Here is a 17,950-nt window from a genome sequence, read left to right as displayed (position 1 = left end):
GCAAGCACTAGCATCTGCAAATGTTGAAGCTTGCAAATGGAATCAGGGAGTTTTCTTATTTTATTATTTGATATATTGAGATATCTTAAATGTCTCAGATCACCAATTTCTTAGGGTAATACATCAATTCCAAGACAATCTAATTTAATCACCCGCAAGAACTTGAACCTTGAAATGCAAAGAATTCTAGGCTAGCTTAATCTTAAAGCAGGTAAAATGTCATCTTTCTGTTGATCTAAATTCCAAATCTCATTATCCCTCACATATGTCCAATCATGTTCATCAATTAAGGAATATAGTAGGCTTCCTAATGTTGTCACTGCTAAAGGAATTCCCCCACAATTTTCTCACAATTTCTTCTCCAATTTTAATCAGGTTAAGATGTTGTTTCTCTTGCCCTTCCTTAAATGCACATTTCAATAACAAAGACAAGCAGCTTTCATTGGAAAGACCTTCTAATTTGTACCCATTAACATCTCCCATTGTGCCCATAATTGAGGCAACACGATCGCTACGTATGGTTACTAACACTAGACTCCCATTAGCACTTTCTGACAAAATATTTTTCAATTCAATCCATGATATATGATCTTCATTGCGAACATCATCCGTAACCAGTAAGTATCTCTTACCATTCAAAGTCTCCTCAGCATCCAAAAGCACAGCTTTCACAGCCGACAATGTCTCCTAGAGTTTTTTCAGCTCATCCTTCACATGCCATACAGTTGATATTTCTTGATAAACAGATCTCCCTAACTTTTTTCGACGAGGCCAGAATAAATCGATTCAGCCATGCTATATTCCGAAATTAAAGACAATGTCTTCTGGGTTGCTGGATTGCATGTGGTTTTTTACCATACTTTTAGATTAGTGTTAAAGACACCAAAGAGTACCTTCCCTCATCCACTGTAACGAAGAAGATCATATCATAAACCAAGAAGACGGACTAAAGTTGTGCACACCATAAAAGGATAATATACAGTTTTATGTGAGTTTCAAGGGTAATTGAGAAGTGGCCCCAAAAGAAAACGATTTGAAACTAAAGTTGGGGGGATAATGTTATATTCTTCAAACCTTGTTATGAAAGTGTCCTGAGAATAATAATATCATACTAAAGATTTCTTGCCTTGCATGCAGTTACAGGGAGTGTGCAATCCAGTGAAGATTAGTATTATATTCTTTGTCCCTTTGTTGTTTTTGAGTTTACTAATGTTAGGTCTGCAACCTTCGACGTGACAGTTCATCATTGATTAACTCGCAAATGAGTGTAAATGACCTGTACAAACAGGCATGACCCATTTTGTGAGTTGACCAATGATTGAGCTGTCACATCGGAGGTTGTGAGATTGGCTTGTAAATCTAACATTATTTGTTTGGGTTTTGTATAACCAAAATTAATTTTAGGGAGAAGTAAAAAAATGTGTAAGTTTAATAATTATCACTTTTGTTGATGTTATTTGGAAATTGTGTTAGACATTACTATCAACTGGAATTAATTTTTATTCTTACTTGGGTTTCACTATAATTTGTTTATAGAGTCAATGTTGTTATCAAGAATCCCAATAAAAAACAAGGGCATTAACTCTAGAAGTGCGTTTGGTTGAAAGCCATAAGAGAGATTACATGGTAATATCATCTTATATTATTTGGTTACTAGTTGTCAAGTAATATAAGATTTTTGTAATTTTTTAAAACCAATAGTAGTTATTATTGATAATATTAGAGGTAATCTGATTACCTTTATTTTCTTAGGTATTTTTATTATAATTTTATTATTTATTAATAAAATTTATAGATAAAAATACCCTTGTTATCTAAATAATTTAGAATAAAATTTATAGACAATTTTAACTTCATACTTAAAAATTTTTAAGACAAAATTACCTTTGAACTTCAACAAAATTATCCAAGACCACAACCATCCCAGCTAGCCACGGGACCGTCGACCACCATCGACAGTCACTGGAACGGCGCACGACTACCAAATTTGGCAGGCTGTGCATCGGATATAGCCAAATCTGGCCGTTTCAAGGCCAAAGATATGGCCTTGAAACGCCAGACATTTCATGGCCGCTAGATTTGGCCTTTTCACAGCCAGATCTATGGCCATTTTACGACCACATCTTTGGTTGTGAAACAGCCAGATTTGGTTGTTTTCGGCCATGGATCTATGGAAACAACCTTACAAGAGCAGTGTCGGCCAACTCCGGAAGCCGTGCGTTGTTATGGCGACTGTCGACGGTGGAGGCCAGCAGTTCCTTGGGTAGCTGGGAGTGGTTTTGTTACAAATTAAAGTTTTATATGGTTGGGATGTTTTAGCAAAATTTCAAATGTGGGTGGGTGGTTAGAAGAAATGATTTAAAAAAATAATATTATATTAATTTTTAAAAAGAAGGGTAATTTAGTAATCTATATAATTTACCTACCAATTTATCCTCACAACCAAACATATCAATATAACATATCCACTAGTTTATTCCAACCTAACCAAACATATTTTTCTAAACATTTATTGTAATCTTGAAGGTAATCTATCTTTCCATATAACATTCTTTTAACCAAATGCACCCTAACGTTTAACGTTATTCCTTAACACCGTTAACTAACGGACTTAAACCTCACCGTCAATTACCGAATGCTTTTGTTTGGGTTGACAAATAAAATTATGATACATAGGTAAACAATTCAATGCTATTTATAATTGTAAACATTAGATGCTAAATCAAGCTAGAGGAATACATACTTCTACAAAGCGAACAATTTGGCCGAAACTCCATGAGAGCTGCATATATGTTTCAAATACAAATTAACTCAATTATTATGNTTTCTCGTGGCTGTCGGTTTACGGGCCATGAAAAATAATTTTGCAGTTAATGAACAGAACGGTTAGGCTCCCAATAAAAAACAAGGGCATTAACTCTATATGTGTGTTTGGTTGCGAATAATAAGAGATTATAGGTAATATCATCTGATATTACTAAATTAACATGCTTAGTTATTGAGTAATGTAAGATTTTGATAATCTTTTAAAACCAATACTAGTTACCGTTGATAATATTGGAGGCAATGTTCTAAAAATCGGATCGGACCATCCGGTTGGATCGGTTCGACCGATAACCGATGGCATTTCTGATCCAGAATACTTCAAAACCCGTTAATTGCATTTAAACCGGATTAGATCGCGGTTGGACCGTTGGAATAGTGCTGAATCGCGGTCTAATCGCAACTGAATCCTGCCAGATTCTGGCACCGATCGAGGGAGAAAACACCGCCATTAGACTTGACGACATCTCCACTACAAAACCCTGCCATTTTTAGTGGCCATCGTCGCTCGCCGTCCACCTGAACTTCACGCAACCGTCGGACTTGTTTTGTTGATTCTGGCGATTTCCGGCGCCGATGGAACTCCCTAGCACCACCATCAGATTCGTCGGCACGTATACTTCAAAAGCCCCATGATTGCAAACCTCGATTGGCCGTCGATCGTCGTTGCCGCCACCATCACCAGTCTCTTTGCGCGATAGGGGTGTTTTGGATAGATTTCAAACCTTAAGGGAGTTTTGTAGGGGTGTTTTTGATGAATTTCAAATATTTAGGGACTAAAAATAATTTTATAGAAAACGGTCCAACTGGTCAAACCGAAAATCGAACCCTTGAATAGGTCGTAATCCAGTCTGGTTTTCGAAACATTGATTGGAGGTAATCTGATTACCTTAATTTTCTTAGGTATTTTTTGTTACAATTTTATTCTTTATTAATAAAATTTATGGACAAAAATACCCTTGTTATCTAAATAATTTACAATAAAATTTATAGACAATTTTAACCTTATACTTAAAATTTTTAAGACAAAATTACCCAAGACCACAACCAGTCCCAGCCATCCAAGGGACCGCCAGCCACTACCAGTAGTCACTGGAACGGCTCACGGCTACTAGATTTGGCCGACCGTGCATCGAAAACCACCAGATTTGGCAGTTTCATGGCCAAAGATGTGGCCGTGAAATGATCTTTAGCCATGAAATGCTGGCCATTTCACGACCACATCTTTGGCCGTGAAACGGCCAGATTCGGCCATGGATCATAGATCCATGGTTGGAAACAACCTTACAGGCGTAGGGTCGGCCAACTCTGGCAATCGTGTTCATTACGGCGACTGTCGACGGTGGTGGCTAGCAGTTTCTTGGGTGGTTGGGGGTGATTTTGTTACAAATTAAAGTTTTATTTGGCTATGATTTTTTAGCAAAATTTCAAATGTAGGGGGTTAAAAGAACGATTCAAAAAATAATAATATATTAATATTTAAAAAGAATGATAATTTAGTAATCTATATAATTTATACACCTATTTATCCTTACAATCAAACATATCAATACAATATACTCACCAATTTATTCCAACCTGATCAAACACATTTCCCTAAATATTCTCAGTAATCTTCAAAGTAATCTATCTTTCCATATAACATTCCTTGAACTAAATGCACCCTAACATTAACGTTATTCCTCAACACCGTTAACTAACGGACTTAAACCTCACCGTCAATTAACGAACGATTTTGTTTGGGTTAACAAATAAAATTATGATACATAGGTAAACAATTCAATGCTATTTATAATTGTAAACATAAGATGCTGAATCAAGCTAGAGAAATACATACTTCTACAAATCGAACAATTTGGCCGAAACTCCATGAGAGCTGCATATATGTTTCAAATACAAATTAACTCAATTATTATGACCATGTGTAATATCCACAGAACCANGGAGACGAAATGTCATTATAGGGCTAAAAAACTGCTAATCAAACTACTTTCATTGATATTGGTGAGAATGTCCCATTAAATCTTATCATATATTATGCATATAATGCCAAAAATGTGGTTTTTTTTTTTTTTAATAATGAAATATTGTAAGAAGATTTAGTTGATAGGTCTTGTAGTAATGTGCTTAGAGTTTTTACTCGAGGCTTGTATTTTGTTGATGCGTGATTTTAGACACCAACTAATCGACACGTGCACAACGTTGATTGATCAAGAGGCACACGTGATTATGAGTAAAAAGAGAAATAAATACAAGGAAAGCCTTTTAAAGTGGTTCGGATGCTAAGGTAGCAAGTCCTACATTCACTGATTTTGTATTAATAAAGTGGGTCAGGTCGCAACAGCGGACTGACTTACAAAATAATTGACAAGAAAAGTAAATACAAAGTTGACAGAGAGAGAGAGCTAATTTCAAGTAAAAATAGCCGAATCCCTTTAATGAAGGGGTCCTCCTCTTTTTATAGTGAGGTTAATGCAAATAATCATCAGTAAACCCATGGGTTGGTGTGAATGTCAGGAGTAAATCCAACTTTATGTCACATTTCCCACCTTCCAAACTGATTTTACGCGATTTAGAGCAGACAAACGGACACGTGAGAGCTCCATAGCTATTGGCAGGCCTGACGTGGGTTTATCATTCTGACAGGAGCAGCTCACCATCACGTGATCTCTTACGTCAGCCCTTGATTTTCCAGTAGTAACATATTTCATTAAATTTATGGGTTAATAGATTTCTAATGCATGATAAAATAATAAAAATTCTCCTACAGTATTTGAAGTATCAAAAATTCCTTTGAAATATCGAAAATTCCTTTAACGTTAACGTACTGTTAATGAGTTATTAAAGTTTACAAAGTTAAAAGTTCATAAATATTACCGAAATACTCTCTTGTGTTTTATTATAATATTTAAAACTTTTTTGTTATTCCGAAATCTCACACCTTAGGAGAGTTAATGTCATTAACTCTAAATTATTCAATATCACATCGCATTTACTATATGATGACATTACTATCAACTGGAATTAATTTTTATTCTTACTGGGGTCACTATAATTTGTTTATAGAGTCAATGTTGTATGTTTTGAACTAGAGCATATATTATCCCTTTTTTCCTGCTTTATTTTTTGCCAGAAAAATCACCTCTGCTTGTTTCGCGAGAAATACGTGAAGCTTTCGTTTAAGAAGTCTGCAATTTTATTAGAAACTGTGTATCTCAATTCTTCTTTTACTTTATTTTTGTCCCAAGTAAAATTTCAGTTTAGTTTGTTTTTCGAGAAGCTGAATATTCATGGAGAAACTGTGCTTCTTTCTCTTTTGGGGAGAAATTTTCACTTTCTGTTGTTTTCCGGGAAAACTGAAAATTGGCACAATATGAAGAGATAACCCTTTCATTTCAGTGAAGCTGAAGAAGAATGCCTTGCCGCTGCTGCAGGTTGTTGCATTTGCCGCAATCTTCAATAACCATCGGCCGCTGCAAGTTCAATGTGAAAATTTATTGTTGTTTTAGTAGTTCTTGTTGAAGTGGGAAAAACTCAAAATAAGAATGGGATTTTGGTTCTAATTATATTTCGTCAGTCGCCCCCATGGTTGATCCTGTAGAAGTTTTGAGCTGAAAGGAAATATCTTTCTACTGACAGAATATTTGAAGGTTTTGGAAATTGGTTAGGCTTGTCACTGTGTTTCTTTATTATATCTAATGAGTGTAGATTCGATCCACAAACCGAATCAGTTGTGCAATTGAATTGGCCAGATCAAACTCAAGGAAGAAAACACAAGCCAGGTACATGAGTTTCAAAATTCCCTGCAAATCACAGCAAGAAATTCCAGTTTAATTATTTGGGGTCTGGAAATGTGCAGTGAGACAGCACTTGTTCCTGAACACTCTGCAGCATTTGCAAATTTAAGTGAAATCACTATCGGTCTGGAAAAAATGTTTTTTCATCTAGGAATGTTTTTAAAAGCTAAATGAATAAACTAGTGAATGTTATAAGAATGAGGCAAAATATCTGTTGTTGGTTGCTTTGAATGGTAATATAGGAAAAACCCGTTTCTTGTCCATTAAGCATTTACGATTTAAGTGGAGGGCGGTGGTAGTGGTTATTGTGCTAGTCTCCTCCAAAGATTAGTCGAGATACGCGTAAACTAGTCGGACATCTTGGTTGAAAAAAAAAAAAAAAAAAAAAAAAAGGCGGTTTCTTTTATTTTATAAACTTGAGTGAGAATCTCTTGGTATAACATAATTCTCTAGTGAGTACTTAGACAGTATTACTATTATCCAATGGTAAAAGATACTATTAGAAGTTGATATATATTAAACAAAGATCTCCAAAACTTCAGACCCTTCAGGATTGGGATCTCAAATCTCAGTGGACAATGAAGGCAACAAACAAAGTTGTCAGCAAAATCTGAAATGAGCATTGGACAAATATAAGGAAGAAATAAAAAGAAGAAAGGAATACAAAATGGACCAAACACATATCAATAAGTTTTGATTTTCATCAATGAAGTGGCGCAAGATGAACACGGTACTATCCCTGCCATTGGATTAGAGGAGATTTGTGCAGTAAACCACTGTTACAACCTCCCACTTAGATCGTGATTGCTCAATAAAAAATCAAATTTAAAACTGTATAACTATTACACATCTCCAATTCACCCAGACTATGAGGCTACCGCGGAGGAGTTTTCTAAGTTTTACTTCTTAGAAATTCTTCTGTGCTGTATACTTAACAATGCAGATTATTACCAGGGGCACTGCTTTAACAGTTTTCATTCTCCTAAGTCCCAACTTTCCCTCCTATTTTCAGTTTATGAAAAATGAAAATTGCCCACATAGAGAATAAGATGTTAGCTTAATGTTTTAGTTAGAATGAATGATATAACTCCACCACAGGTTTTGTCATACCAACTTGTTTTGTGAAATATACCATTTTACAAGATGCTCCTGCTCTTTACTCTAAATGTTCTCAGTCCAGTCTATAATGACAATAAATCAAACCTGGTTTCTAATTCAAAAGAGTTAACAGGCATCGTTTGATGAATGAGTAAGAAAGAAGAAAAAGGACATCACAGGTTTCAGTTACATACAATCAAACACAAGTGGTCATTACTCACGAGACAAAATTGGGTGGAAATAAGACTTACAATAAGGAAAATCAAATACCTATTAATGGGGGATTTTTTCACAAACAATCTTAGACTCCCCCTGTATGGGCACTTCCACAAAAAAATAATGCCTCGAGGATAAATAACACTACATGTTGAAAGTGAGTCGAATTCGAATTCGTGAACCATACACAGTGCCACGCACACAAGGGTGGGCAGAACACTTGCATCTTTGAACACAATAGAGCTACTTTGTTTTAAGAATTTTCATCTAGTCTTCTTTTGACAAACTTGATTGCTCAGTTCCGTTTCCGGATGAAGTTACTTCAGATGAGGCACTTGATGACAAATCACACTTGTGCTTACGCATTTCGGTAGTTCTTCGATGGAATGACAGGGTTTCTTGGAGGATCATTAGTTGCAGGTACTTGCCCCTCCTTGCTAGTTTCCTGAGAAGGTTCATGACTGTGGGAAGGAGCTTGGTAGACAAGGACAGAAGACCGGGAAGCTGAAAGAATTTCACACATCACGACCCATAACTATTTTTATTAGGAAAAACATGAAGAGTTAAATATTTATTTTCAGAAGGGATTTTTTAACATGGAATTATAACTATCCGTTTACATACAGTGTTTGGTATGAATTAGGATTTCATCTCAAACTTCAAATTCCAATGCTCATAAGATGGCGTTCTAGAAAACATAAAAGAAAAATCTGGACACTTACAGCGCCATTGCGGAATTCACCAGAATGTCCAATTGCACCCAAAGGCTTTATGAGTAAATAGCCAACAAGATGACGCCTAGATAAAGGGGATTTCTGCCATGAGAAGATACACATGTAAGATATGTAATGCTCAAACACCATATCTTGATACCACAATTGCAAGATAGATACCTTAGAAGAGTCATAAATTCATTAAATCCAAGGACAACCATGGCAGCAATTGCCCATGGAGGTGGTAACCAGTTGTTGTTGCGTTTGTTAGCTTCTGAAAACATTTTTCAGAAAAAAGGACAAACCAATAAGGCCCCATCAACAACAATGCTAAAGCACTAGTGACCTTGATCAGAACCAAATGCCGGAATATTGTTTAGCACATCATCAGATATGCGAATATAAGAAGAGAGGTAAAATGAACTAATATGTAGATATCATGCCTGAGCAGAAATGGCCTGAGTAACAAAATATCTGTCTCTGACTTGAATTGCCTCCACAAAGATTTGACTGAACAGGTGTGATCAACGTTTTGAGGATGGAACCTGTATTAAAACATAGGAGGAACAACCACTATTCAAAAGAAGAAGATGCTCCATACATAAATGTCCCCAATAAAGAGTCTATGGTTTGAAATTCCGGGGAATTTCCATTAACCACACAAACATTAAACAAGTATGAAGCCAGAATATTCCTCAATCAAGCAGTTTGCAAATGTTTAAAAAATTTTTGATATCCAAACATCAGGCATCATATGGAAGTTTGATACTACCATTCTTTAATGTTTTACTCACATTTATTTTGGCTTTTCAATCAAGTATTCAAGTTTAGATTTCAGAAAAAGGAATGCCAGCAATAAAAAGTAACCTGTTCCCAAGTGCTTGAGGCCAGTGGATCATATTTTGAAATCTCCCTATTGGTAGAAGCAGACTGTTTGTAGAATCCACCAAAGCACGGGAAGTGTACTCTCAAATTATCAGTCTCATCATCCAAACGGATCGCGGCCATAACAGAAAGCAATTTTAAGGACTGGATAGCAACATAAATATATATGAGTAACAGGGAGCTAAAAATATACAACAATAAGATTCAACACTTGATTTTCATAGATAGTCATACAGCAGAGCGAGAGGTTTTGGTAATTGCTCGAATGTCTTCTTTCCAGTCCAAATCCGTGGCATTGAATCAGAGTCATGGCTAAACAACGTTGTAAACCTGTTTGCAACATTACGTTATCCCCATAGGTTAGAAACTTACAGAAATCAAACAATTCAAATCAATTAATGGTAGAGATGACTGTCCTTCATCGATTCAACCACCTGCCAGCTTTTCCCGTGCTTTTGCTTCAACCACACCCTTCGCATAGTTCTCTAGATTTGCAAGCATTTTCTCCTTGGCAACTCACCATGTCAAAACCCGAAAAGTGCACTAGATAGCCAGAGACAGCAGATTTAGTCTCTTTTGTAGAAGTTTCTTTATTGCAGGCCAGGTATCATTATTAGCTCCATAAGAGAGCTTCCACAGGTCCTGCTAATGCTTCATTTAGTTTGACTGCAAACAAAGTATAACCATCAGAAACAGAGACATCTTTTCTGGCCAATCATAAATTTTTAAGCAGAGTACTAGTAAGACAAATTGTGACGTCACGTAGAAGAACCAACAATGGCAATACCAAAATAGAAAAGGGTATTAGTCATAAATACATTTAAATTATTATAAAATCAAAATAAAACTTCTATTTTGATAATTTAGCCCAAATCAAACAGAAACAATATTATCATCATACAGAAGCTACAGTATTACTCCAATTCTTCTCAGTGAATTAAAAGGCACTCAGCTGAAGAAGTAAAAGTCCAAAAAAATGAAATATATAATTATACCTCAAACTGAGTAGTAATTTCAGCCAGCTTGCAGCACGAACAGATGCAATATGTGCATCTATGTCACGTTGGAGTTTATCCTGTGCTTTAGAAGGTCCCAGTTTGCTTGTACAATTACAACATCTGCAATCAATCAATCACAAATTGTACTTGGGTAAGCACATCAGCTCCATACCAATTGCCTTAAGCCCAATCACTAACCTAGCATGTCAAGTTTCACCTTCCACAAATTAATGTAACAATGAACTAAATGTCAGATTGAACTGATGTCTTCTAAATTGTACAATGAGTTAAATTACACATTCCTTTGGTTTAGGAATTTGTCCTTCCCACTCCATTTTTCACTTTTTGTTTAATAGGCTTTAATTCAATTCTGCTAGAAGAACAAAATGTTACATACCTGCACATCCTTCATCAAATTGAGCCATATAAGACGTAGAGCAGCGAAGAGAAGCTGAGGAAAACCCTTCACCTCCACTCAAAGCCTATCAAATGCATCCTTGAATCTATCCAGTGTTCCAGACCTTATATGTCCCAACATGATTGGATGCCGGTTGGACAAGTAAAAAGGAAAAAGATGATTGAATAAGATTTAAGCAATAAAACACACATATCATGGGAAGGCATCATATTCAACACATCCTCTGTTTATTGCCATAGCACAGACATGTATGAGGAAAACAGAAAATAACAATTATTAAATCTGACAAAATGTATTACTTGCAGTATTTTTCTTCAAGCTGCTTTCGCTTCGAGATCTGACCCCTTCATCAAATACAGAACTTCGCATCATATGAAATAAAGAAGCAAATGATATTTGATAAATTAAAAGAAAATCAATGACTTTGAAATGCTTGTGAATTATATAGAGAAAAAAAAAAATAGCATATACCAAAGTAAATACTTGCAAGTGCACACACAGTGAATATGAAACTTCTATCTTAAGGTTAATTCATATACTGTAGCAACACCACTAGGAATTATAGATATGAAATGAAATAATCTTACCCGATAGACTAGTATCAAGGATTGAACGAGCTTCTTCCAAAACCAGAAACTGGACCAGATTGTACAGCCTCCTCCAACTCACACCACTCCTGTGACAAATTCAAACCAATTCAGCTGGTGCTAACATAGGACCATCAACTAATATTTAAAATAGCAAATAAAAAAAGATAGAAAATATAAAAAATCTGGTACCTCGTTTGCAGCAAAATTGGAATACTTTTCATTTGCAATTTCTTCGCAGCGAACAGTAGCTACATGACCTAGAAATAGAGTGTCATGTCAAACATAAACACATCATAAGGATATTAAAACTAAACCCAATGAAGAAAGGATATTAAAAAAATTACCTTGTGAGCAGGAAGGTCAAGGTCCTATTCTCCTAATATGACTTTCCAGATTTGCTGTGCACTAAAAGAAAAACCGGAAGCTGGAAAAACACCGCGTCGATCTCAGCAAGCCCTCCGGTGCAATAGAATGAAGAATCTTTGCCTCAAACTAGCAACTTAATTTATAACAAGTCAAATAACAAAACAAATATATATAAAGACTTTATTTAACAAAAAAAAAAAAAAAAAAAAAAAAAAAAATCCAATTCAGACTTTCACAGAGCCAAAACAAAAAAATTTATGATATAGACGTTCAATCAAACCAAAAAATAAAAAAAAATTTCCAAATTACAAGCCAAAATCTAGCTCATAGGTATTAATATTGCACATAATATCTCATAAATGGGCATCTTGATGAGGGAAAAAACACGTTGGTTTCAATGAAGGCAATCAATGATGCAAAATCAATACCCAAAAGAATAATAAAGTTACAAACAGCTCAAAGGTTCAAAATAGCCCACCATATGTATGGCAGGTTGCAATTCGAACAACAAAAACATAATTATTTCAATTTATAAGGAGTCAAATTACCCTTAGGGACATTAGATTGCATCAGGTACCTGCTCTTTGAATTGCTCTTCCTTTTCTTCATAACTTGAGAGAGCAACAACTTCGACCTGACCATTTTTAGTAAACAACACAATCGTTTAAAATATAATCATTCCTCCATCAAAGAAGAAGGCATGCCCCTGCATAGAGCATTACACTTACATTAAGAATTCACAAGAGAGTTTCCTTATGAGCTTGTGGCTTAGGAACAGAATCCCATATCTGCAGTTCAAGAGAAAAAGAAAATAAGGATTAAAAATCAAGATCAATAAAGTCAATTTTGAAAAACCAAAATGGGAGTAGCACTAAGCTTGTACCTTCTGAATATCTTCTTAGGACGGGTTTAAATTTTCCAATGGTGTCTCTAAAACAAAGAAGAACAGAAAAATAAAAACTACAGCTCATTGTGAAAAAAGGATCAACAAACAATCAAAAGTAAATTACCTAAATAAACAACTTGTGATATCTCAAGCTACTGAATAAAATTCAATGAAAAAGGAGCATACCCGTGTTTTATCACGTATGACAAACTCAAAGTTGTTTTACGTGGACTAAACAACGCATCATGACCTGGAAGCATATACCACCGATCATTTTATAAAACTTAAAATTTTTATGATTCGATACGGGCTGCATAGGGGTAGACAGATGTGGATTACTGGAATACAGTCTTTAAAAGTGGTTTATTTGCAGCTTGCTCACGCCATGTCATGACACACCTACATGAATATGCTTTAAGAAAAGTACAAATATACAATATACGGCCAACTGACCAATGACAAGAAAGAAACATAGAAAGCTATGCACTCATCTAATGCACCCTTCCATAGCCAGACAGTAACATACATGTTTATTAGCACTATATCGAAACAGCAAGGGCAAAGAGGGCACTTTGCTTCTCAAAAGCAGTATCATCCTGAGAGAAAAACCAGATAAATTCAGGAAGCAATATATATCTCAATATCTTTTCAAACCAAAAGTTCAATTCTATCCAAGAATCTGAGCTAAATAAATTCAGATTATATGTCCTGAAAATATGTGAATGATAATCACATTAATTAGCATATGGTGTAGTTAAAAAGAATATGGGCATGCAAAATTACCTCTCCCCTTTCCCTTCCGTCAGTACCCTCCAAGTCCATTACAAGAGTAAGGGCTCAATGCCTGCACATCTTGCTAACCATATACCTTTGGTCGTTTGAGACCTGAAGAGAACCACATTTTTATAAGTCATTTCATCTTCCATTAACAAAAAATTGAGTACCATGATAATATCAAGAGAGCATCAAGAGAACATGCCTTCCTTTAAATGCATCCATTTCCCTGAACTTAGTACCAAACAAATGATTTAACAGTGTGCTCTTCCTGTAATATCATGGAAAACAATGTGAAAACTCTTTAAATTTGCATACGCTGCAACTTATGCAAGCTATAATAAACAAATCAATAAATAACAAAATAACTAAACAGAAGGACAGGAAAGAATATTTAACAGTAAAAATAACCAAAAAATAAAAGAGATGGTGCCCAATATTATCGTTCCATTTTCATACTAACACAACAACTATGCTGTCAGGGACAAATGAGCTAATTATATCTCAGCATGAATCAACAATTTCTAATTCACAGGGTCATACTTTCTAATGTGCAATGCTCATTCAAATTGCATTTGGTTTGAGAATAAACCATTAAACCCTTGTTTCAAAATGCATGATTTGTAAAACATACATCATTAGCTCAAGGAGAACACATACCGTACTTTGTGGTCCCATGATGGAGACTACAGCATATGATAGCCCACAATCACCCAATTTTACATCTTAATAAAGTGATCAATTCCAGTAACATTGCAATACCATCCCCATCAATAAGCTGGGTTGAGCAAGATCTCATTCTATCACTGGAGAAGAAAGGTGTTCACAATTAGCGAGTAATCAAATCACAGCTTATAAACTTCAAATTGCCACCTAAATACAAAATTTTCTTTGATAAATCACAAACGCAAAGAATAATAGTAACTTATAACATTTATCTTTAATCAAACTGTAAATCACGCGAATCACACTTTATTCTAAATTCATTTCCATGCTCACCTTGTAAACTCCTCCATCAGCTGAGTTTAGAAATTAGATTCAAAAGCTCAATCTAAAATTTTATTTCTATTCTTAGCAACCAAAAAAATTAAAAAAAAAAAAAAAAAAAAAACAACAAACAAAAAAACATCACATATAGTTCCCAATCCAAAAAGCACAATGCTTCGGATTCACATTTAAGGAGCTCAAACCCTAGAATCAACATCAAATCGTTACAAACAAATGCATAACGTACATTAAATTCAATTAAGAACCATAAATTAACACATAAGTATTCTAACACAATCGAAATCAACGAAAACAAGATTAGAATATTCACATTAACGGATCAGCTAAAAACGGCGACGTTCCAAGCGGAAGAAAAAAACTTAATTAGAGATTAAGATAGCGCACAAATCCGGGCTTAGAAAAAAGAAGAAAGCGTAAAACGCACCCTTGGACTGTCGTTTTGAAAGACCGAGAGAAGAGACAGAGCGAGAGAGAAAGATGAATTGATCGACTGGTTCAACTTTTGTTCTTCGTTGCTATTGTTGTTGATGTCGTTTAAAAGTTGGCTTCACTGGTCACGAAAGAGAATTTTTGCTTAAAAAAATAAAAAATAAAAAATGTGTGTCGTGTTTTTTTATTAGTTTTCTTATTGAAAATTTAAAAGAGTGGGCGTGTCGATCAGATTTCAGAAGATGGGGGCTGGGAAATACTTGTACGAGTCCGGTGAGATTCCTCCGGTTGCGCATTGTGTCCAATTATTTTCTGCCACGTCCTGCAGGTTGGCTTCATAAATAAAAATTATTTAATATTTGTCTAGGTGGCCCTTAATTAAAAATATTAATAAAGCTAATCGGTTGATCACTCCCACCTTTTGCACGTAGCATTCTTTTAAAAATGCTTCATGACTAATTAAATATTATTATAATATTTAGAATTATATATACATAAAATATTTAAATAATATAATTAGTGTAATAAATAACTTAATATAAAGGGATTTGTAAAGATTTTTATCTGAATTATTGGAAAATATATATTAATGAAGCACGCATAAGATTTTATACTTCAAAGTCAGGGTGATGATGTGTCATGTGTTTATGGGAACTGTAAGTTACAGTTGGGGTGGTAAAGTCTGCGGTGGTGGAATGAAAGAGTGACGTGGAGTGGGGCAAAGATGGGTCCCAGCGTTGTGCTACGGCCACCGACTTATTGGGATCCACGGGCCGCCCATGATCTTTGGGAAAAGATGGACGGCCTGATAGCCGCCTTCTTTAGAGCGCGGGAAGCACGCATCACTTGATTACATCCAAAGTGCTGAAAAATTGATGCAGTGTGGACCAGTTAGGTAAAATCATTAAACCCCTCTGTGTCAAGACTACTGATGCACCCTTGTGTGTTGTAAACATATCAGAGTGACCCCTACTAAGAGGGAGAGAGAGATGGAACACTAACCACCACTTAGTGGTCTAGGGGTCAACTAGAACTCTTGGATGTATTATTCAAAAGGTCTTGAGTTTAATCTACCTGGGTTACTAATCCGCTAGGAGATTAACCTCCCGTCATCCAAAAAAAAAAAAAAAAAAAAACATGTATATATATATCAAAGGTGAGCCTTAGGGATAATGAGGTCTTGATGGTTGTCTTCCCCTTTTATTCCCATGCTCAAATGAAGATTAAGGTTTTCACAATCATACAATATCAATTTCTCTAATGAGGGTAGGCTAGAGGTTGGGTTCGCCCCTGTCTTGAGTATTACACCTAAAAATGGTTCATGACTATTAATTTTCCTATTAAAAAGTTATTCATAATTAACTTTTTAATAACAATATTTAATAAATTTCTCTTCACATCAAATTAAGTTATAAAATAATACAAATATAATAGTGAATATTCATATTTTTTTTTCTTTTTAGAACTTTACTCTTAAATTTTTCAGAAAAAGAAAATGTGTGAAGGGTTGAAATACGAAGGGAGAGCGACGGTGGCTACAATTATTTTAAGTAAATAAATAAATGGCCAACTTTACTATGCCGCCACAGGTTTTGCGGGGCTGTGCCATGACAAAGGGACCCAATGAGTCAATGACGGACGACCTCCGCTTTTGCGGCTCACTTTAGACTTAACTAAATCGCCTAACCATGTATATATATATATATGTTGAAATTTAATACAAATTAGCAGCAAAACAGTGGAAGAACAGCAACGAAACAGCAGAAGAACAATAGTGAAACAACAGGAAAATAGTAGGAGAACAGTAGGAAAAATAGTAGAGAGACAGCAGTAAAACAGTAACAACAGAATTCCGCCCCTACTGGAAGAATCTTTGTGTTGTAAAAAGGTTCAACAACGGACTGACCTTCAGGATACAATGACGAACTTCTAGTTAAAGTGCATTCTTTAACAGAAGCTTAGAACAGCATGAGGCAACGTAGAAGTGGTGAAGGAAAGCTGATAGAATAAAGATGCAGAAGCAAAAGGGAATTCTATTGAGTGTAAAGATTGCTCATCAAAAGAGAATAAACACCCCTTTTTATACTTGACAATCCATTCATAACAGCCCAAATAATTGCCACCATTACACTCCAAATTAATATAAGAAACTGGCATGCTTTGAATTGCAGAATCTTAAAGCAGGTAAAATGTCATCTTTCTGTTGATCTAAATTCCAAATCTCATTATCCCTCACATATGTCCAATCATGTTCATCAATTATGGAATATAGTAGGCTTCCTAATGTTGTCACTGCTAAAGGAATTCCCCCACAATTTTCTCACAATTTCTTCTCCAATTTTAATCAGGTTAGGATGTTGTTTCTCTTGCCCTTCCTTAAATGCACATTTCAATAACAAAGACAAGCAGCTTTCATTGGAGAGACCTTCTAATTTGTGCCCATTAACATCTCTCATTGTGCCCATAATTGAGGCAACACGATCGCTACGTGTGGTTACTAACACTAAACTCCCATTAGCACTTTCTGACAAAATATTTTTCAATTCAATCCATGATCTATGATCTTCATGGCGAACATCATCCATAACCAGTAAGTATCTCTTACCATTCAAAGTCTCCTCAGCATCCAAAAGCACAGCTTTCACAGAGGACAATGTCTCCTGGAGTTTTTTCAGCTCATCTTTCACACGCCATACAGATGATATTTCTTGATAAACAGATCTCCCTAACTTTTTTCGATGAGGCCAGAATAAATCGATTCAGCCATGCTATATTCCGAAATTAAAGACAATGTCTTCTGGGTTGCTGGATTGCATTTGGTTTTTTACCATACTTTTAGATTAGTGTTAAAGACACTAAAGAGTACCTTCCCTCATCCACTTTAACGAAGAAGATCATATCATAACCCAAGAAGACGGACTAAAGTTGTGCACACCATAAAAGGATAAT

At 35.3% G+C, this 17,950-nt stretch overlaps 1 pseudogene; it reads right to left on the bottom strand.

The window, feature by feature from the left end:
* Positions 1 to 8,201: 8,201 nt before the first annotated feature.
* LOC116134716 lies at positions 8,202 to 14,363 on the bottom strand (annotated as a pseudogene).
* Between the last annotated feature and the right edge of the window lie 3,587 nt (positions 14,364 to 17,950).

This window comes from Pistacia vera, unplaced genomic scaffold, assembly GCF_008641045.1.
Source record: "Pistacia vera cultivar Batoury unplaced genomic scaffold, PisVer_v2 Contig1083, whole genome shotgun sequence".
Taxonomy (NCBI): domain Eukaryota; kingdom Viridiplantae; phylum Streptophyta; class Magnoliopsida; order Sapindales; family Anacardiaceae; genus Pistacia; species Pistacia vera.
This window is presented reverse-complemented; position numbering and strand designations above follow the sequence as displayed.